The sequence below is a fragment of the Oryzias latipes genome, chromosome 2 (assembly GCF_002234675.1).
Source record: "Oryzias latipes chromosome 2, ASM223467v1".
Lineage (NCBI taxonomy): Eukaryota > Metazoa > Chordata > Actinopteri > Beloniformes > Adrianichthyidae > Oryzias > Oryzias latipes.
In genome coordinates this window covers 5,719,429-5,741,577 of record NC_019860.2, presented here as the reverse complement: position 1 = coordinate 5,741,577, position 22,149 = coordinate 5,719,429, and the positions used below count along the sequence as shown (strand labels likewise).

Here is a 22,149-nt window from a genome sequence, read left to right as displayed (position 1 = left end):
CTCCAACATCAACTGTCAATCATCACAAAAATATCAGGAGAAAGGGGTGGGAGCAAGGGGCAAACCTACCAGAACACAGATGGAAATTTAGTACTGAACTGACTGAAAGCTGCCCTACTGACTACAAAAACCATGTGTCCTGATGGTTTTTGTAGTTGAGTGATTAATTAAAATAATTTAAAATACCAATTGATTAAAATATATAATACATATATTAAAAAACATTCAAATAAATATAAAATATGTAAGAACACAGATCACACTAAGGGGGAGAGGCATATTAAAAATAAATTGAATGTTAAGGACAACTCCAATTTCCTGTTCTCTTTCAGTCTCGCTGCAGATCCGCCTTCATCTCACAACCCCCCCCCCCATTGTTCTCACGACACATGCTTTGGCCGCCTCACAGATCACGCGAGTGTGTGCTAGCGTTTCATGAGTATGTGCGTGAGTGTGCGTGTCTGCCTGCGTGCGTGTGCGCTCGCGTCTCATTGATTATTTCATTGATCATTGACGTGGCCCTTCCACGTTTAATGTATAAAAAATACGAAGGGTGGGGGAGGCAAATTTACTGGTAGCACATGTGCGACTGGATGTAAAATTCAGTCGCACACTCTCGAATTTTGGTCGCAAAATGCGACCAATTGGTCGCAGTCTGGAGCCCTGAATGGTAAATTAGGCATCTGGTAAGAAACTTTAGTTCCTCTGTTAAAAAAAATATTCAATTAATCAGGATTTATGTAAAAACAAAATATGAATAATCCTTTTGTTCTGAAAGTTGATGTGAGACTTGGTTGAGTGTTGTAGTAATATTGTAAGAGAAAAAAATCTGGAATGTTGCTATTATTGAATTTTTACAAATGAGAAACAACTTCTACAAATCAAGTTTCATTCACCAAATCCTCGTCATCTGCAAAAAACGACAACAACCTACAAATCTTTTAATTTTAAGCTAAATTTCTTGTAGAAGCATTTTAATGTGAAAAATATTTTTTCTGAAACTAGAAGCTAAAAATGATCAGACCGGTCCAAAAGACATGTTTAAAAGTAATCGGAATAAACGCCTGATCGGAAGATAAATGTGTGATGTAAACGGACCGTTCGTAATACTTTGCACCGATCAGACTCGTTTAGATCAAAATATCTTTCCGATCAAGATAGGTGGGTTATGCCTATTGTTGATCCGATAGTGATGCATATAAACAGTTCATTCCAATCGCGGGTCTCATGGTGTTACGTCATGCACAGATGGTGTTTCTCTCCAGAGGAGGCTTTGGAGGCAAACCTAACAGTGCCTGTGGCAGTAACACGGCAGCAAAATGGTAGTAACAGGGCTGTTTAGGAAAAACATACCGGTAGGCCTGGGCGAAAAATTGATTGAATGAATTAATTTGAATTTTTTGTTACGGGCGATTTCAAAAATTACTAAATCGAGTTTTTGTGTAATTGCGCATTTTTGGCTCCCCAGAGCTTCCGTAGCGTTAGTTTCTCACGGCAGTATGGCAAGCGACAAACAACAACATCATAACACACACGAAACAGCAAGCAACAGCATGGCTACCGGTGAGAGTGGGAAGTTTGTTCCCAAGAAAGGAATTAAATTATCGTTTGTCTGGAACTGGTATGAGTTTACTGCCACAGACGTGGAGGTTGACACACATACACGTACTCATTCTACAAAACTTATATAATTAGTTCATTAGTTAGATGGTAAGTAGCTAGTTTTTAATGTCATTTGTTTATAAAGAGTACTGCGTTGTAATTATTGACGTGGCCGCCGGGGGATTTTGTGATTTTTGTGCTGCTTCATCAGCGCTATGATCAAAATCCCACACCGTCACAGCTCAAGTTTATATCTTGTGGGACACATAAAAAATGTGACTCCTCCAGTGCTGATAGCAGAACCGTTGAGGTCAGATCTTACAGATACGATGCGATCTTGCAGAATGTTGCCCCGGGACTCGTTCAATACCGGGGCTCAGTACCCATCCCCAGGAAAGGGGCACGGTGGAGAACAATTGCCGAAGCGGTCACTTTGCATATAGCCAAATACATGGTATCCATATATACCATGGAGAAGAAGGGCTTTATTAATTATTGTTAATCCTTTAGAAAATGGTGCGACTCTCAAGGTTAATGTTTGTCTCCTTTTAGTTTAGACACAGTGTGACTCAAAAACACAGCTGGGACTTTGATTTCAAGAGTGTGTTCATTTATTTATTAATAATCCCAGAAATGGGGGTTCCATTTGTCTTGCGTTTGATTAATTAAAAGCAAAATTTGCTTTAAGTTGTCTGCCATTTGTACTTATTGCTTTTCTTAAGAAAGGGGAGTCGGGAAAAATTCGGAAATCGAATAAAAAAAAAATTTTGGAGATTTTATTTTTAGGCCATATCGCCCAGCCCTACAGAACAGTAAAAAATAACAGAGCATGAGGCGCATGCCACGCAGCGCGTGCGCCGGAAGTTTTCTACCACAACAATGACACAAGGTAACACAGCACTCTTACTTTTACCTTACAGATGGACACTATTTTTGACTCTGAGCTAGATTTTATCCCACACATTAAAAATGTCGTTAAGACAGGATTTCATGATCTTAAAAACGTTGCCAGAGTCCGCCCATTCCTCTCTCTCGCCAGCATAGAGGTGCTGATGCATGCTTTTATTTTTAGTCTTTCAGATTATTGCAATGCCCTGCTCCCTGGTTTACCCAAAAATGTTTATTTCAAATCTACAACTATTGCAGAACTCTGGACCACAAGGACCAGGGGGCAGGGGGCGGTAACACATTAGACTGGTTTTAAAATTGTTGCATTGACTCCCTGTGCATTTTAGGATTGATTTTAAGATCCTTTTAATGCTTCTTATTTAAATTATATTTTAAAATATGAGCCCTCGCGGACCCTGAGGTCCTTCGGTGCTGGCCTTTTAGTTGTTCCTAAGGTTAGGACCAAAACTTATCGTTCCACCATTATGTTCCTCGCCTGTGGAACAGCCTGCCGGAGAACCTCTGGGCCGCAGAGACTGTAGAGGTTTTTAAGAAGAGGCTCAAGACCCACCTTTTTAGTTTCGCTTTTAGTTTATTTTAACTGCTAATTTATTCTATTAGTTTTAGTACAGGCTATTTTATGTATTTAGTTTCATTTTATGCATCTTATTCCAGGGCTCCAGACTGCGACCATTGTAAGCGCTTTGAGCGTCTGGAAAAGTGCAGATGAATCCAATCCATCATCATTATTGTTGTTGTTTTCCACATATTCAACGGAAAACGACAGATTTGTGTGAAATAAAAGACTTCTGCTCGCTAATTTAGAATAACGGGGCTCCAGACTGCGACCAAATGGTCGCATTTTGCGACCAAAATTTGAGAGCGTGCGACTGAATTTTACATCCAGTCGCACATGTGCGACCAGTAAATTTGCCCCCCCCCACCCTCCGTATTTTTTATACATTAAATGTGGAAGGGGCACGTCAATGATCAATGAAATAATCAATGAGACGCGAGCGCACACGCACGCAAACAAACACAAAAACTCGCACACATACTCATGAGACGAGGGCACACACTCGCGTAAGTGGCTAAAATGCGTGTAGGGGGAGGGGCCTAGAGATAATCGAGCGCGCGTAAACATCTGTGGGAAGGAAACGGAGACAAATATCATCACCTGATATGTGCATCTGAGCTATGAGCAGGCGAATCATTGATTCATTCTTCCGACCTGCGGCTAGTGTACCAGTGAGTCTACAGCAGGGGTCTCAAACTCGCGGCCCGCAGACTATTTGTGGCCCCCACCTTGAAATGAAAGTTTAATTTTAATGCGTCCTGCCAGTTTGTATGAATGACACCTTTTCATTGTCATGTGCGGAGCTGACAAACCAACCAATCATAGTGGAGTAAATGACTATTGGGGGCATGACAATGACCGGGCTTGAAAGCAGGAAACCTGACAGCCCCCTCCCCAGACCACATGAAGGAGTTCCTTACTTTCATTTTTAGAACGTATTTATTCGCTCGTAATTTTCTAAATGTATGCAGTCCGTGCTGAACTTTTCTCTGGGCCGCACAGACCCGGAGGTTACGGGGGTTACGGTTAAGCGCGCGGCGTCGCAACCCCCCAAACAAACGGTTTATGCACGGCTGTTACGGCAGCACACCGCTCCCGCGGGAGTCGGTCAGCTGAGGAGAATAAATGTCCCACACCTACATGCGTGACAGCTAACGGGGCTTGAACTTTAAACACGTGCGAACAACAACACGGTTTAGTCCGAGACGCACTTAAAACACGTGGTGAAAATGCAAGGATAGACGTTTTTGAGATGGACCAGCGGCTCGCCTGGATCATTGGGGAGACAAGCCGGGGGGGGGGGTGATGGCGAATCTGCAGCGAGACTGAAGGAGAGCAGGAAGTTCAAGTTCAACTCAGTTCAATTTAGTTTTAATATTCCTCTCCCCCTTAGTATGATCTGTGTTAATATATTTTATATTTATTTGAATGTTTTGTAATGGATGGAGCCTATTTTTAAACAATTGGTATTTTAAATTGTTTCAATTTCTCACTGAACTACATAAACCATCAGGACACATGTCCCATAATGCATTGTTTTGTAGTCATAGGGCAGCTTTCAGTCAGTTCAGTACTAAATTTCCAGCTGCGTTCGGTAGGTTGGGGCCTTGCTGCTCCCGCCCCTTTCTCCTGATACAATCGGACAAATAGTGACTAAGGTGTATTTCACTGCTATTCAGACTGAGCCGCTGCATCCTGACTTCACTCTGCAGTGCTTTCTTCTTCTGAAGAAAGCACTGTGTTTGTTCAGGAGAAGAACATAGTGATTAGCAGTTGTTGTTGCTCTTTTTTCAATGGGTTTTAGAGAAACTCGAAATTGCAAGATGATTTGCACGTACGTAATGTTAATTTGGCATGCTGTTTTACGTAAGAGTACATATTAAACTGCAACGTTTTTGACGCACAGGTAGAGAAGAAGCGGAGTGACTTTTTAGCCAATCAGAATGCAGAACACAATGCACGATGCAAATCCGTGAAGTAGCGAAACCATGAAAAGTAAACCGCGTTATAGCTAGGGATCACTCTACCTTATTACGGTCTCAAAGTGCTTTCTTGATAAAAAAAAAAATGTTTTTAGCCAACTGCCTTAACTGAAAAAAGGTGGATTTCACCAGTGAACTGATCTGCTGATTGAAATTAAAACCAAAATGTCGCAAACCTGCGCTTGAAACATGACCAAGCATAGGTTGCCCTGACAGTTGTAATACAACTGCTCATGTAATTCACCAGGGAAAGCGAACATTATTTTATGATCTCTGTAATGACTAATAATTAGATTGGTAATGAATTCATCTTCAAAACAGTGGCATCTACAAGTTACAAACGTGAATTGAGTAGAAGTCCCACACACATCAAGCCACATTGGTACTTACTTTTAATATTTGATGGCCTTTGAATAGTACACTTTCTGCTAGTAGGATTTTTTAACTGAGGCTGGGAAAATTCGATGTAGAAGTCATCCATGTTTCTCACGAAGAACCTTTTTAGCTCTCACAAAGAACTGTATAAGCGTGTAAACAAGTTTCTAATGAAGAACTGTATTGGCATGTAAACAAATTTGTTACGAATAACTTTATTAGCTCCCACGGGGAGTTTCTCATGAGGAACTGTATTGTTGTGTAAACAATTGTACCGTAATTTGTCCAGACCAATCACTATCTTACATGTCATCAGTCCAGACCAATCACTATCTTACATGTCATCAGACCAACGTAAAGCCTATGAAATTGAGTGACATCATCATTAGTCGCAGGCCCCTGAGCATTTGTAGGCACCTCCACCGGTACTGAAACAAGTTACATCAACATAAATCAACATAAATGGATTTGGTTTTTAAATTGAGGAATTACATTCTTTAAATTAGAGTTTTAAATTATGCATAGTCTGACTGAGACTATTCAAATTTTTATTGGTGCTTACCAATATACAAAGTCCTCAAAACAAATAAAAGGGCTTCTTCTTTTGTTTCTGCAGTCCTCCCACAGAATTGGATGAATGAAGAGAAGGATCTCTGCAACCACCAAAGGAACTTCAGAGTGAAATGGGAGGAACCAGAACTTCCACAAATTGAACAGGGGGTACCAGAGCCATCACCCATTAAAGAGGAGCCAGATGAGCTCTTCATCAGTCAGGATGAAGATCAGCTTGATCTGAAGCAAGAGACTGATACCTTGATGGAGATTCCTACTTATGAAGAAAATGAAAAAAGTGAAGCAGATCCAAACAACCAGCAGAGCTTTAATGTAACTGATAGTCGGGATAAAGAAGGAAACCAACATGAAGAATCAATATCAACTACAGATGGAGAGACCAACCCACAGAACAGAGATCAGAGGAAGAGAAGAGGCAGAGGGCATGTCCAAAATGTGGACAGTTCTCACATGTCGGAGGGTCAGTGTGACTCTGATGTTAGAAAAAGTCTCAAGAAGGCAACTTTGGTTAAGATACAGAAACAATCTCCAAAAGACAAGAAACTTCCCTTTTTTAAGTCTGGTGAAAGCTCAAAAATGATTGGTAAGCTCTCTGTTGTGGCAACTAGGCCTGATGAAATATTTTATATCTGTAAAGAATGCGGTAAAAGCTTTTGTAACATATCTCTGTTCAGAATTCACATCCGAATCCATGCAGAAGATAAGCAATTTTCTTGTAAAGAATGTGATAAAAGTTTTAGTCGTATGTATAATTTTCAAAGACACATGAGAACTCACACAGGAGAGAAGCCCTTTTCTTGTAAAGAATGTGATAAATGTCTTACTGACGCATCTAGCCTCAAAACGCACATGAGAATTCATACAGGAGAGAAGCCTTTTACTTGTACAGAATGTGATAAAAGTTATTGTCATGTATCTAGCCTCCAAGCACACATAAGAACTCATACAGGAGAGAGGTTGTTTGCTTGTAAAGAATGTGATAAAAGTTTTCGTCATTTATCTAATCTCAAACGACACATGAGAATTCATACAGGGGAGAATCCTTTTTCTTGTAAAGAATGTGGTACACGTTTTAGTGATGTGTCTAATTTTAAAACACACATGAGAATTCACACAGGAGAAAAACCTTTTTCTTGTAAAGAGTGTGATACAAGTTTTAATCAAATATCTCATCTCAAAACACACATGAGAACTCACACAGGAGAAAGGCCTTTTTCTTGTAAAGAATGTGATGCAAGTTTTAGTCGTATATGTAATTTTCAAAGACACATGAGAATTCATACAGGAGAAAAGCCCTTTTCTTGTAAAGAATGTGATAAATGTTTTAGTGATTTATCTACTCTCAAAACCCACATGAGAACTCATACAGGAGAAAAGCCATTTCCTTGTATAGAATGTGATAAAAGTTTTCGTCATGAATCTAGCCTCCAAGCACACATGAGAACTCATACAAGAGAAAAGCCTTTTGCCTGTAAAGAATGTAAAAAAAGTTTTCGGCATAAATTTGATCTCAAAACACATATTAGAACTCACACAGGAAAGAAGCCTTTCTCTTGTAAATAATTTCATACAAGTTTCAGTTAGTAGTCTCAATGGAAACATGAGAACTCACAAGTCTTTTTATTGACGAACAATGGAATAAAAGATTTAGTGTAAACTCTAAATTCAAAGCCTTTCTTGTTATGGTCCATTTCTGGTCTAGTGTTATCTTGAAGGACATAACATAAAAGTCATTGGTTTTGTCACCAAATTTAAATAAACAAAAACACCAAACAAATGTCTCCATACAAATATAACGAACGTATTAATGAATAAAAACCAAGAAGAATGTAAAGTGAAGCAAAAAGGCTTCAGGGTGAAACAAGGCCACATTAACAAGCAAAACTCCAACGTATCTAATCCCAGAAAACAATCTTACCTGAACCAAAAGAAAAGGGAAAAACAAAGACAAACACTGACATCCCTGGACTATCATAAACAGGAGAAAAGGAGTACCAAGAGTAGTAGGAAAATGGCAGTTCACCCCCTACAGCTTAGCTTAAAATACAACTACAAACCAAAAGACTAAACAGAGTGGTAGTGAACACAAAACTAACAAGTACGACTAAGTGCAGCTCCACAAAACAAGTGAAGAAGAGCGCCAAGCTGCAGTGGAAGACATGTTGCAGCCAAGCTACCTTCTCATAGGTCAAAGTCCAAATGGTGGATTTAAAGGCTGTCTCCACTAGCTTGGGTCCAAATTGAAGCCACACCTTCATACACCAAACCTGAAAATAATCAGAGACAGTCACACAAAGATCCAAAAGCATAACAAATTCCCACTCTGATACTGAAACAAGATACACACAACAAAACAATGAAGTCCCACTTTGATAGAAAATAATACATAATACTCAGAAAAAACAAAACCGGATACGGCCACGGCCATAAAATCTGAGGCCGACCTCTTTGCACCACAGCTGAAGATTTCATATACGGGGGGGAAAGTTCTGTCTCAGGTAATTTGAATATTTTAAAATATATTTTTAATGTTTAAAACTCTTGAGGTCACACCCCAATGTTCTAATGAACTCCACAGCTATCTACGCTTTCATTACAAGTACACATTTACACAGGATTATGGCATCCACATTGATTCAGTAACATCATTACAGGGAGGCACAAGTGAGTGTAGAATGTGTAGAAATTAAGTTTTCTAAAGACTTTGATTGTTGAAGCATGATATTCTAACTTTCTAAGACCGTTTTTTTTATAGGTTTTCTACTTCTCAAAGCCAGAATTATCAAAAGGTAAAAAACTAAAAGGATCAATACATTTCAAACTATGTGTAAAGATACTAGTCAATGAATTTTACTGGTGACAAAATAGGTAAACCTTTTACACAAAATGAATTATTTTAGATGTACCTGTGTCAGATAAATGCATCTAGACATTAAAGAAAACACAATTATAAACAACAAACCACAACAAGAATCAAGTTTCTCATGCACGAGGGAGAGGAGCAAATGTGTTGGAAAAGGTCCACCACGTTTCTCTTCTCAAAGGTCTGCCCCTCCCTGTGCTGCTTTTATTAAGAACACAAGTGGGAGGTAACAATTCAAGACAAAGACAAAAAGTTCATTAGGGGGTGTCGTCAAATGACCCTTTTGGTTGGATTCTAAGTTCAAACAGTATCCCTTATCAGCTGAGGACAGTGTGTCGTAAACCCCTCATCCTGGGTGGGGGATGAGAAGCAGATGAACAAACACACAACTGTTTTCAGAAGAGGTAAAAAGGTCAATCTGAGTTAACATTTAAACATACATTTAACCAAATACATTTAAGCAATGATAATAATAAAACAAATTCCTTCACATACTCCCTCCTTTTTATCATTGATAAATGTCAAAATCTCACATCCAATATCACATCTCTTTTCAGTTTTCTGTGACATCTTCATTTTTATAACACTTTCAATTTACACTCAGATGAGAAGTTCTTTTTTTTTTTTTCAAGTCATTTCAGTTTCAAAATCATTACAGTCATCTTGTTCTCCCTTTAATAACAAGTTGTATTCTTAAATCATAAGAACACTTTTTACTCCACCATTCACTGCTCTGGAAATCATAGATTGAATACAAGGAAAAATGCACATAGTGAACACACAACATATGATCAATACCATAAAAATTGGTGTCACTATTTTTAACAAAAGTTGCCACCAGGAACCAAAAGCAAACCAGGAGAAGAAATCCCAAGATTGGGGTTTCCTGTCATCCTGCATTGCCTGTTGAACCTTTTCAAGTTGATGTAATGCTTCAGTGATGCTGTGACCTTCATTGGTGTTGTCAGGAATAAATGTACAACAGGTATCATTTAACATTTTACAAACACCTCCCTCCTGAGCAACCAATAAGTCCAAAACCAATCTGTTCTGTAGAACCATAAGTTTCATGCTTGACATTTCTTCATTAAAGCCTTTAAATGCTTTAATTGTAGCGTTCAAAAATAAACCTAATCTATAATCAATGGTCTCAATTCTGAGAGCGTTTTTAGCATTTCCCACCTAGGGAAATAATGCCATAGTTACCTTTTCCCCAGTATTCCAGTGTTTATGGTCTTCAGGAACATGTGATCCCCAAATGGAATCATGTGGCTTGACATCAATAAGGTTACGTCTATGGTTCAGGTGAGGCTCATGGACTGCAGAAACTATGAAAGTGTGACCTGTGACCTTTACAGAAACACAAATCCCACTCCAGTCTCTAGGCAGACTGAGGTAGAGGGCCTGCCCACATAACCAAAACATTTGATGAACCACATAAGTACCATTGTTACCTGGAATTAAATCTGGATTAGATTCAACACAACGTCCTCTGGGGCAGGGAACAGCATAACCATGGGAAACTCTGTCATTGATTATCTGGACTGTGAAGGGAACAAGAAGTTCATGAGACATCTTCGTCGGCAAAGTTCCTAAAAACTCTGTGCCATCGTTAGTTACGCAATGTGGAAACAGTTCCTGGTTCTACACAAGCATATGGAGCTAATGATTTTGTCAATTTCAGTTTTTTAAACTGATACAAACTCTCGCAACTCGGTCTTACAAGCGTACCATTTGAAGTGGTAACGGCTCCAGTACTAATATACCCTCTGGTACGATATTCAATAACACAGTCGCTCTTCCACTCAGAAAATTGCTTTGCCTGTAAATTAGGATGTAGGGATGAAGCTTCAATTACAGAACAAACATAGCAATCAGATCTATGCATTTCCTTAGCCAGTAACATAACATACCTATACCAAGAACTTGTCATATACAGGTGAGTTATGTTCATTTTTGGACTATTCAAAACATCATGTTCATCAATACTCAGCCATCGTCGAGAAATGTTTAGTCTTTCCTCGCTGGTGAGTCTTCTTGTAGGTGGATAACGATTCCAAAAGAATCAAATCCTTTGGTGGCTCCTGCTGAGAGTAGCAGGAACATTAAACAAAATAAACTGTCTCTTAGCCCAGTTGGACACGCCATGGATATGTACCTATCTTCGGGAGGGAGAGGTTACTAGCACATCACCTCCTCAAGTCCTCTAACAGTGTAGGATCCGTGTAGTGCAAAAGAGATCTGGTGTGCTTTCTTCCCTAAAACTAGGTGGATTCCCCTGCTTCGCCGACTTTGAGACAAGCAGCTTCTATACGGCTGCCTCCCTTTGTAGTCAGACTTCCCCACCTAGCAGTTGGAATTAGCCTCACCCAGATGCTTTTTCTTGCAGTGTGACAGGTGGATCCAAAACGTCCTTTCAGCAATCTTTACAGCTGTTGGTGTAGTCAGCAGGACTTGGAATGGCCCTTCCCCCCATGGGCTGGACCAACACTTCCTTTTTATGGCCTCCACAAACACCCAGTCACCAACCTGCACTGGTGAAGTGTCCTGTGGAGATAAAAAGGAATCTGGCACGTGATTTGTCCTTTGCACATCTTTAGTGGTAAACATTTTTCTCAAATAATCCACTAAATTTGCATCATCATCTGGAGAATGTTGCTGTGTAGTATCAATGTCTGGTAACCTGTAAGAACGTCCATACAACATTTCAAAAGGCGTTAAAGGTTGACCTGCTGTGCGTGTGATACGCATGCTTAGTTGAACTAAGTCTATGCAGTCAGGCCACTGTCTGTTTGTCTCTTCCATGCATTTCTTTAATTTTGATTTGATAGTGCTATTAGTTCTCTTAACTAATCCTGCACTCTGTGGGTGATAACTACAATGTCTCTTTAAATCAATACAAAGATGTTGAGCCATTTTGTCTATCACTTGATTTACAAAATGTGTACCATTATCACTCCTTATCACTTGTGGTATGCCAAAAGTTGGGATTATTCTTTTACAAATACCTTTAGCTACTGTAATAGCATCTTGTGTAACACATGGAAAAATTTCAACCCATTTGGAAAATGCATTAATAATCACTAAACAATATTTCAATCCTTTGCTTTTATTCAATTCAATAAAATCCATATGGATTGTATGGAAAAGAAAAGTTCATTCAGGACATTTTCCTCTCTTAGGTCTAACATTGCCTTGGGGATTATGACGCATACATGTAACACATTGTTTACAAAAAATTTTTTTTATAGAGTTTATAGAGCATAAATCCACAAGTTGTTTAATATTTCTCTAATAAGTTCACCATCCCCCCTGTTGAATCATGGCAAAGCCCATGACTCAAAATTGCTGCCCATTTGTACATAGATTTTGGTAAAATAGGTTTTCCTTCTGTGCTGACATAAAAACCTTGTTCTAACTTTGCTCCCTTTTTCAACCAAATTTTTTCTTGTTTTGGTGCACTGGGTGGCATTTCTTTTAAAACATCAGCGGTTGCATCTGCAGTCACATCCTCATTTGTGCATTTTTCTACATCTTTTGTTGCAGCTTGCTTTGCTGTTACATCTGCAAAGGAATTACCTTTAGAATTATGATCTGTTCTTCGTGTGTGTGTCTCACATTTACATATTGCTACTTTAGATGGTAACATTACAGCAGTCAATAATTCTTTCAGTAAGTCTACATGCGTTACTGGTTTTCCTGTTGATGTCTTAACCCTGAGTTCTTCTACTGTTGACAAAACAAATGCACTGTAGGCTATATTGGCTATCAGTATAGATCGTAACTGGCTTATCTTTAAACAGTTTGCATGCTTCAGTTAAGGCTGTCAACTCTGCTGATTGTGCTGAGTAATTTCCACACAGGGGTCCTACCTTCAGAACCTTGTCTTGAGTTACAACAGCTAAACCCACTTTGTTTCTGCCTGTTCAAAGTACAAGTCACTTCCTGCACATGTTCTTTCATTTCTTCCCATTTTTGTCGTGAACCTTTAGTACAAGAAATAAATGGAACTGCATCTGCCATTTGTTTCCAATTTGTCACTCTTTCTGTATACATTAAATTTTTTGCTGTCACAGTACAGAAACTAGTTTCATCTTTCCAATAAAAATCATTTATTGTACATTTTTGAAAACCTAGTTTACTCACTGCTTCATCATATCTCCTGTCAGGGCTAGGAGACTTTTTGCATCTTAACATGACATACAGAATGTCTGAAGACATAAAATCTGCATGGGGTGACACTCTGGCTTTTGCTTTCTCCATTAAGTTTTTTGCAGTCTGTCCAAGATCAGTTTTAGGTAGATCTAAAGTCCAATAATAGTGTGGTTCACCTCTGCCTTCTAGCACACAGATGTCTGTATCGGGGCAACGTCGTGCTTGCATCCCCCCTTCTCTGGTGGGGTAAATTCCTAACTTTAATCTTATCATGACATCTCTCCCTAAAAGATTAAAAGGACAGTTTGGTGCTAAAACCACAGGAATGCTTGTTGTTTCATTAGTGTCAGGATTTTCAAAACAAACTGGTTTACTCAAATGTTTAGTTTCAATTTGACCATCTGCAGATCTCATTTGTATTGTTTTATTTGACTTAGGAAAATCATTGTAATAACTTCTTATCACAGTTCTACAAGCCCCTGAATCACAAAGAAAAACAAACGGTTGTCCCTGAACATAAAGAGTTATTTCTGGCTTTTCCATAAGACAAACTTCAGTGAGATCTAAAAATTCATCACAAATTCGTTGAATTTCTGGTTCAGATTCATTGTTAATCTTGACATTACTTCTACCATCTAGTCAATCTGATTTCTTCCTTTCAGGACAATCTCTCAGCCAATGATCTCTCTGTCCACAAATCCAACATCCCTCATAAACTTGCTCTGACCCTCTGTTGCTACTTCCTCTAGACCTTCCTCTAAAATTTCCTTTACCACGACCACGATTTCTTCCTCTCTTCACATTCCTTCCAAAAAACACATCACTACTTTCTTCCTGCCAAAATGTATCTACACTTTGATTCCTAAATTTCTTTCTATTCACCATCACTTTTTCTGCATGAACAGCAAAATTCATAAACTGTTGTAGTGCTCCTGTTGGTAGATCAAAGTAAAGTTTCCTTATCTAGTCTGCAATCTCTGGTCTCATAGCTTGCAGTAAAACTTGTTTCAGCTGCTGTCTATAGGCACCATCATCATTATCTCTGAGTCCACAATTAGCTTTAAAACTTCTTCAAATCTGACTCTAAAATCAAACACTAATTCTCCATCTTTTTGCTTAGTTTGACCAATCTTTCCATAATCAGGTCTCATTGGAAAGGCTTCTCTAATTCTTTGTCCTAAAAGTGTAAGACTTTGAATTAACTCTTAGACTGTTATGCAGAAGAGGTCTGGGTGGATCGTCATCATTCAAAGGATTCCTTTACTTTTGCCCAGTCTGCTTTCATAGCAGTCATACATGCTTTCTGACATTTAATGCCATTCAGATGATAAGCTCTCTGAACTTCCATCATTTGCTCATGAAAATCCTGTGGATTTTCCCTGTGAGAGATAACTCCCCTCACTGCCTTCCTAACATCCTCTAATGTCCAGGTCCTAAACACAAGAAGTGTAGGCCTCTGGCCATCTTCTCCAGCTCTGGGATTGGGCACTTCAATCATTGGGTTCAGATGACTCTCCAGCTTCTTCCAAACCAACCCCCAAAGTTTCTTTCCATTCATGTTTTTTCCCTTTTCCTCCTAACATTATTTTTCCTTTTTCTAGTGTATTTAAATCAGTCACTGGTGGGTAAAAACCCGTCAACAGAGGAGCATTTGTCCCCTGGTAGGGAGGAGGTGAGAAATCAGCTGGTTTCTGCTCTCCCCCCCTTTCTTTCTGCTCCTGCTCGGTCTGCAGCCTGCTGCAGCCAGCTGTTGCAGGGGTCTGAGTCTCACAACTGATTTATCCTCTTCTTTTTTAGGAATCAGACATGCTTCTCTAGGTTTACTTTTCTGAATGCCATTCTTTATTTTTCGTTGCTTCATTTAAGCACAGTTTTGCACAAATTAATTCTTCACTATTTTTTTGTTTCTTTTTTAGTTTTTATTTTGTTTTTAATTTGTAACCTTTGAACTAATTCAGTACATTCCCCTTAAAATCCTAGTTTTTATCCCATTTTATCAAGAATGTAGTTGAACCTGGATGAACCTCTTTCCATATATTTTGAATCTCATTTTAATTCAACTTTTTTATTTGAATTCCCCCATTTTTTTTTTTTATTTACGTTAGTCACAGAGTGCGATCAGAACCAACAGAGAATTTCTCTCAGGACCGAATTTCACTCCCCGTGCAACAAGCTTCTAGGTCAGACCTGTTGTCTGATCCGGTCACACGTTTAGGGTCCTCCCAGGAGCAAAACCCGTTTTAGACTCTGGGTTCTTTTCACCTAAAGCCTAATGAGATGAAATCTTGTTCTACTCCAACAAGCAGCCTTGTGTTAACACCGCAAGGTTTCCAGCTGCCCACTGCTTCGAACAAGTTCACTCCTTTCACACATGCACACACATTCACACCAAAAAAAACGTTATTTTTTATTTGTTTTTAAATTTTTATAGGCCTTTTAGGGACTTGAACCCTCTTACGCGTTTTAGGCTGCAGGACTCGAACCTACACCTTTATTCAGAATTCTGGACTTTTCCGGGACTCCAAACCCACACGTGTTTTAGGCAACAGGACTTGAACCTGTCCCTCAGAATTCTGGGCCACTTCGGGGACTCGAACCCCTGAAAAAGCGCTTTACTTGCCTTGTCGTTGTGGCCTGACTGGTTAACGAATAACGTCAATCTGGACCCAGGGATCAGACCAGTCGATTGGCCGGCGTAGAATTCACTACGACGGACTTTCCTCCGGAGACCTAGTCTCACGGGCTGTGCACAGACTTCAATCGGCATGATCCTCCCCCAAGGACGCAGATATGTTGTCATCCGGCTCGAAGGACCAAAGAATGTCAGATAAATGCATCTAGACATTAAAGAAAACACAATTATAAACAACAAACCACAACAAGAATCAAGTTTCTCATGCACGAGGGAGAGGAGCAAATGTGTTGGAAAAGGTCCACCACGTTTCTCTTCTCAAAGGTCTGCCCCTCCCTGTGCTGCTTTTATTAAGAACACAAGTGGGAGGTAACAATTCAAGACAAAGACAAAAAGTTCATTAGGGGGTGTCGTCAAATGACCCTTTTGGTTGGATTCTAAGTTCAAACAGTATCCCTTATCAGCTGAGGACAGTGTGTCGTAAACCCCTCATCCTGGGTGGGGGATGAGAAGCAGATGAACAAACACACAACTGTTTTCAGAAGAGGTAAAAAGGTCAATCTGAGTTAACATTTAAACATACATTTAACCAAATACATTTAAGCAATGATAATAATAAAACAAATTCCTTCACAACCTGCAAATAGAAATGAATTGTTTTGATTTATTAGTGCTACATCTTGAATGGATTCACTATGGTTGTAGCTTTTGCTAAGACGATGTACATTATGTGTGTGTTACCATGTGTTGGAATAATTGTACATAAATTATCTCACATTTACCGTATTTTCACAACCATAGGGCGCACTGGGTTATAGGGCGCTATCTCAGTTATGGGTGATTTTTCAGTATTTGATACATACAAAAGGCGCACCGGGTATTAAGGAACGGGCACGTCAAAACATACCGGTAAAACATGCACGCTAATGTTGAACCTTTCTGTGATGACAATCTCTCTGCGGGGGAGACCTTCTCCAGGGCCAAAGTCGGATCTTCCTTCGGGGTTCACGTCCCAGTTCGGACCATCAGAGCCTCCAGATAGGGTTAATAAAAGATCCCGTCTCCGTTCTTTTAGAGAAAATGAAGAAAGCAGTGGCACGTTAGCCCAAGCTTTTACAATCCATTCACAAAGTGTGGCAGTCTATGCCTCCAGTGCTGCTTCCCACTACAATAAAAGCCAATGTTTCTGCCCGGTTGTAGGTATCGCTACAGTGCTGGTCCAATTCTTTTCGACATTATGATTCACTGGGATGTCGGAAGACAGGGGCTCCCCGTCCATGTTGGTGGCCTGTGCTGGAGGAGTTTGTCTGCACTCTTTTTACTGTTTATGAGCGGTAGATGAACAGCTTTTAATTGTAATCCGCTGGAAGTTGCTACAGTATTGTAATCCTTGCCTGATTGGAAAGATGACAGTGTTTCATAAAACGAAAGTAAAACACTTCCTGTAAGTATTACTGCTCTTAGTCGAATGCGGTGATGGCAGAGAAGCTTCTCCAAGCTGATAACTGATCGTTAATCCATCGGCGTCGCCTTTTTTCCACGGGAATTCAGCTGCGTTTTCTTGACTTGTCGGAGTTTGTTTTCCAGCTTCCTCCACTTGTAAACCGTGGATTCATTCCTCATGAATTCTCTGCAGTTGCCCTCATTTTCCTCCTGGTAGCTGATAGCTGCAGTTTAAGCTGTGCGTCAGCCATGTTGTAAACAAGTATGATGACCTGGGGGTCAACCCCGCCTATAGCCACTAAGACTCATGAAACTTGTGTTTGTGGAATCCCTCACCATAAGTGAGAGAGCTATAAAGAGAAGTGAGGTGCATGTTGTTACGCTGTTTGAGTGTGTTGAAAATAAATAGGCTTTGATGTCGGAAAGGACATTGATCAATCTCAATGCAGTGCAGTGCGGTTGTTACACAGTGCTGTTCAAGCTCACACTTCCTTTCCCCGTTCTCACGCTGTCCTCTGCTACGCCCCACAACTACACATTAGGCGCACCACCTCATTGGGAAACCCCAAAAGTTTGGAGAAAATGTAAGACATTTAAGTGCACCTTATGGTTGTGAAAATACGGTGCTCTGAACCTTTGAACGTGTGATCATATATGGCAAAGTGTGAGTGTGTATACCGCTTTTCTGCAAAACTGGTTCTCAGGAAAACAGGGGATGACCCAGCACAGCTGTCTCGCCTTGACCCGGTGACAGCTGTTCACCTTTCATCTGTAGGAGATGTGCGCTAAGAGGTCAACAACAACAAGGTGATATCCCATAGGAGCAGTTGTGTTTTAAAGATGGTGTTTAGATTAGCTTCTTGACCTGTGTGGGCTGCTTTGCGTTGTTTTTACTTCCCCCACCCCTTAGAAGCAGACCTAAGACATTTGGATTTAGTGAAACGCCTAGTTATTAATAAAAATGAGGAGGGAGACCTTTGTAAACTCAGAGCAAGCTGGAAAATTGCGTTTTCTGTCTGCTCTCTCTCAAGAAAAGATACAAAGTGAGTCTGAGTCCTTTCTTCCTGCGTACATATAGTTGAGAAATGTTGGCTTAGATTTAGATCCAACGCCATGACAACATTTGTCAGAGCTTCATCCTGCAGAAGCATCAGCAGAAGAGAAGCATCAGCCATGAAGGGACTGAGGACAGACGGACATCCAGCCAGAATCCAAGCAGCACCTTCATCCTGATGGAGCTACGCCCTCTGACCTTCATCAGTCAGTAGATTCTTTAATAAAAACATTTGGATCCAATATTAGAAGAACAAGTATTTGTCTTCCTGTTTGTCTTTCATTAAAATGACTGAATTTCACCAAAGAAAAGTCATTTTTCAACTCCAGAGACTCCCACAGGGAAACACCTGCTGGCTGTTCTTTGTAACTGCATCTACAAGCCTAAAGAAATGTCCTCAGAATGATGGAAACAGTTTTTCTGCAGCTTCTACAGCTTGAAGCTGTTCTTGAAGATTTTCTTCTTTACTGCAGAGAAATCTCTCATTTGATGAGACGGAGGAACTGCAGCAACGTTTCCTGGAAAACCTCCACATTTCATTGAAACCATGTTGGAACTTTGTCCATGAGGTCACATGGTCTGGAAGAAGCCCCAGTTCCAGCTGACAGAAGTCTGGTTCCATCAGATCTCACTAGCAACAGAACCAAACCTTCACGTGTTGCAGCAACAGTTTCCATGTTTGGGAGGATCTTCTGAAGAACAGCTCAGTTCCAGATCACATCATGATGTTTGATGTTTTCTTCATTCCAGGAAATCATCTGTGTCTCCTTTGATCTGTGCTGAGTCAGCACTTTGACTTCTTTTCAACTTTAGATCCATCATTTAGAATCAAGGATGTATAGATATATATGATCTAGAACTTCTTTCTAGGATTCTGATGGACTTCATAAAGATGACTCCTCCCACTTTGGTTTGTGTCAAATGTAGAAAAACGCAAAGAACCAAAATCAATCCAGTTTGAATCAATTCTGTCTTTCAGATCTTTGGAAAAACTGAAGGAATCTCTGCATCCCAGATTTCTTCTTGGGTTTTGGTTTCTGCAGGTTTTCCATCTCCTCTTTGATCTGATTGAATGTGTCCATCAAGGTCTTTGAAAGCATCATTTTCTCCTCCTCCTCCTTTTTCTTGAGGGTCTCTGTGAGTGAGGAGATCTCCCCCAAAAGGGAGGACTGTTCTTGCTGCCGTTCACTGCTGCCGTTCTCCTTCCAGGTTCTTGTGGTTCTCCATCAGAGCTGGTCTCCATGGGACTGTTGCCTCCCTCTGTGGTGTCAGTCAGTCAAGAGGTGGGAGGGAGGGAGGTTGGGAGGAGTCTTTGTCCTTCTGGACATGTTCTTGGATTGGGAGCAGATCAGCTTGGAGTCCAGAGGACTCCTTCAGCTGTTGGGCTGAGAGTCTGGGAGCTTCAGCTGTCCTGCTTTTCTCTGCACTGACAGCAGCTTCCAGCTCTCTCTCTCTCTCTCTCTCTGTCTCTCTCTGCAGAAGTGTTGACTTGGTCTCAGCCACAGACTGCTGACATGTTAGCTGATGTTTCAGCTGAGTCAGCTCTTCTTTCCAAGCTGATGTTTCCTGCAGAGATTCCTGCAGGACTTCCTCCTGCTCCTTCTTTCCCAGAGTTCCTGCAACCAGACGGAGTCTTTGTGCTTTGGAGCTGCTTCTCTTGGATGAAGCGCTTGGTTAGCTCACTTTGATCTCTTTCATGTGGGACTTTGTCTTGAAGCGGATCAAACTCCCAAAGCAAACGTTCTGGGATATTTGCTTCAGCTCTGTGCTTCTGTTCTCTGGTTGCTTCTTTGCTTTGGTTGCAGAGACCAACCACTATCCATACAATAAATTACATTAAATTATCCCCGCACAATAAAATACACAAAGACAAACACCAGTGAAATAAATAAATAAATAGGTAAATAAATAGAGAGAAGTCAGAAGGCACCGTCTGCCCTGTCCTATTGGCAGGGGTGTCAGTATAGACCCAAACACCCCAGCTGAGGGCGAAAAAACACTCGTAAACATTCTAATTTGAAATAAAATAAATAGGTGTTAAAATATAAAAACTATACAAGTAAAATTCCTAGATTACATAGATATGTATATGATAAAATTTCATAAAATACATGAAAAAAAATTCTAGATTAAGCAAATAAAATGATAAAATTATGTGATTAAACATCATAAAACATAAAAAAATGAATAATATATATATATGGAATAAAATATAAGAGTAAAAAAATAGATTAAACAATTAAAATGCTAAAATTATGTAATAAAACATAAAAATACATAAAATCTAATTAAAAGCTAATTTAAAAAGGTGTGTCTTTCGTTTCTTTTTAAAAACCTCCACAGTGGATGAGGCCCTCACATTTTCAGGCAGACTATTCCACAGACGAGGCCCATAGTATCTAAATGTGGCCTCGCCGTGGATTTTTGTCCTGAGAATGGGGACCATCAGCAGGCCTGCACCTGAGGACCGAAGGGCTCCAGGAGGTTCATACGTTAAAAGGAAGTTGGATATAAAAGAAGGATTAAGACCATGGACACTCTTAAAAACTATTAAAAGAATCTTAAAATCAACCCTGAAGCTGACGGGGAGCCAGTGCAAAGATTTTAAGATCGGCGTAATGTGCTCCATCTTCCTGGTTCTTGTTAACAGGCATGCAGTAGAGTTCTGGACTAGCTGCACACAATTGAGAGTGGTTTTCTTTACAACAGAAAACAGTAACCTATTCTTGATGGATTAAGATTTCAGCACTGCCTCTAGAGAGAAAGGGTCTCACTCGGGCAATATTCCTTAGATGGTAAAATGCAGATTTAGTTAGTTGATTCACATGCTGGTCAAAGCTAAGATCTGCATCTAGAAATCACACCGAGGTTCCTTACTGTGTCACATGTAGTCATAGAGTGGGTTGACAGATAACAGTCCAGTTTCATCAGGAGACACAGCAACATACAGTTGAGTGTCATCAGCATAGCTATGAAAGTTAATGCCTGATGACATCACTAAGCGGAAGAATGTAAAGATTGAAGTGTGGGACCCAGGATGGAGCCTTGGGGCACCCCTCAAGTCAGTTTATGCCTTTCAGATGAAAAATCATTTAGATTAACAATAAAATCTCTGTTTGTGAGGAAAGGTTTAAACCAACTAAAAGCTTTCCCAGTAATTCCTACCATGTCATGAAGTCTGTTTAAAGGGATTGAATGGTCAACTGTTTCTCTCTGTTGGAATCTGTCTGTGTTTTTCCTGGAATCTGACGGGGAGCCAGTGCATAGATTTTAAGATTGGCGTAATGTGCTCCATCTTCCTGGTTCTTGTTAAAAGGCGTGTAGCAGAGTTCTGGACTAGCTGCACGTGATTGATAGTGGTTTTCTTTACACCAGAAAGGAGTGCATTACAATAATCTATCCTTGATGTAATAAAAGCATGAATTAAGATTTCAGCACTGGCTCTAGAGAGAAAGGGTCTCACCTGGGCGATATTCCTTAGATGGTAAAATGCAGTTTTAGTTACTTGATTCACATGTTTTTCAAAGCTAAGATCTGCATCTAAAATCACAGCAAGGTTCCTTGCTGTGTCACGTGTAGTCATAGAATTGGTTGACAGATAAGATTGGACCCTATCTCTCTCAGCGTCAGAACCGATTACCAAGACTTCAGTCTTGTCTTGGTTGAGCTGCAAAAAGTTCCCTCCCATCCACATTTTAATATCTAAAATACAATTTAAAAGGCTGTCCACGGGTCCAGTGTCATCAGGAGACACAGCAACATAAAGTTGAGTGTCATCAGCGTAGCTATGAAAGTTAATGCCGTGTCTCCGGATGACATCACCAAGTGGAAGCATGTAAAGATTGAAAAGTGTGGGACCCAGGATGGAGCCTTGGGGCACCCCACATGTAAGTTTATACCTTTCAGATGAAAAATCATTTAGATTAACAATAAAATCTCTGTGAGGAAAGATTTAAACCAACTAAGTGTCATGATCGGACTACGTTGTATTTAACAGGATGTTTT

At 40.0% G+C, this 22,149-nt stretch overlaps 3 protein-coding genes and 1 long non-coding RNA gene across 6 annotated transcripts in view; 2 read left to right on the top strand and 2 right to left on the bottom strand.

The window, feature by feature from the left end:
• The window catches only part of LOC101172629 (zinc finger protein 436-like), a 1,005,429-nt gene that overhangs the window by 222,035 nt on the left and 761,245 nt on the right, over positions 1–22,149 (top strand). The window lies entirely within an intron of this gene.
• Positions 1–22,149, bottom strand: part of LOC110016657 (zinc finger protein 502-like) — a 970,715-nt gene that overhangs the window by 277,843 nt on the left and 670,723 nt on the right. The window lies entirely within an intron of this gene.
• Positions 1–22,149, bottom strand: part of LOC105355262 (NACHT, LRR and PYD domains-containing protein 12) — a 517,064-nt gene that overhangs the window by 376,713 nt on the left and 118,202 nt on the right. The window lies entirely within an intron of this gene.
• LOC110014655 lies at positions 16,289–18,389 on the top strand. Its single transcript, XR_002289644.2, has 2 exons — positions 16,289–18,133; positions 18,223–18,389. It is a non-coding gene; the product is annotated as an uncharacterized LOC110014655 (long non-coding RNA).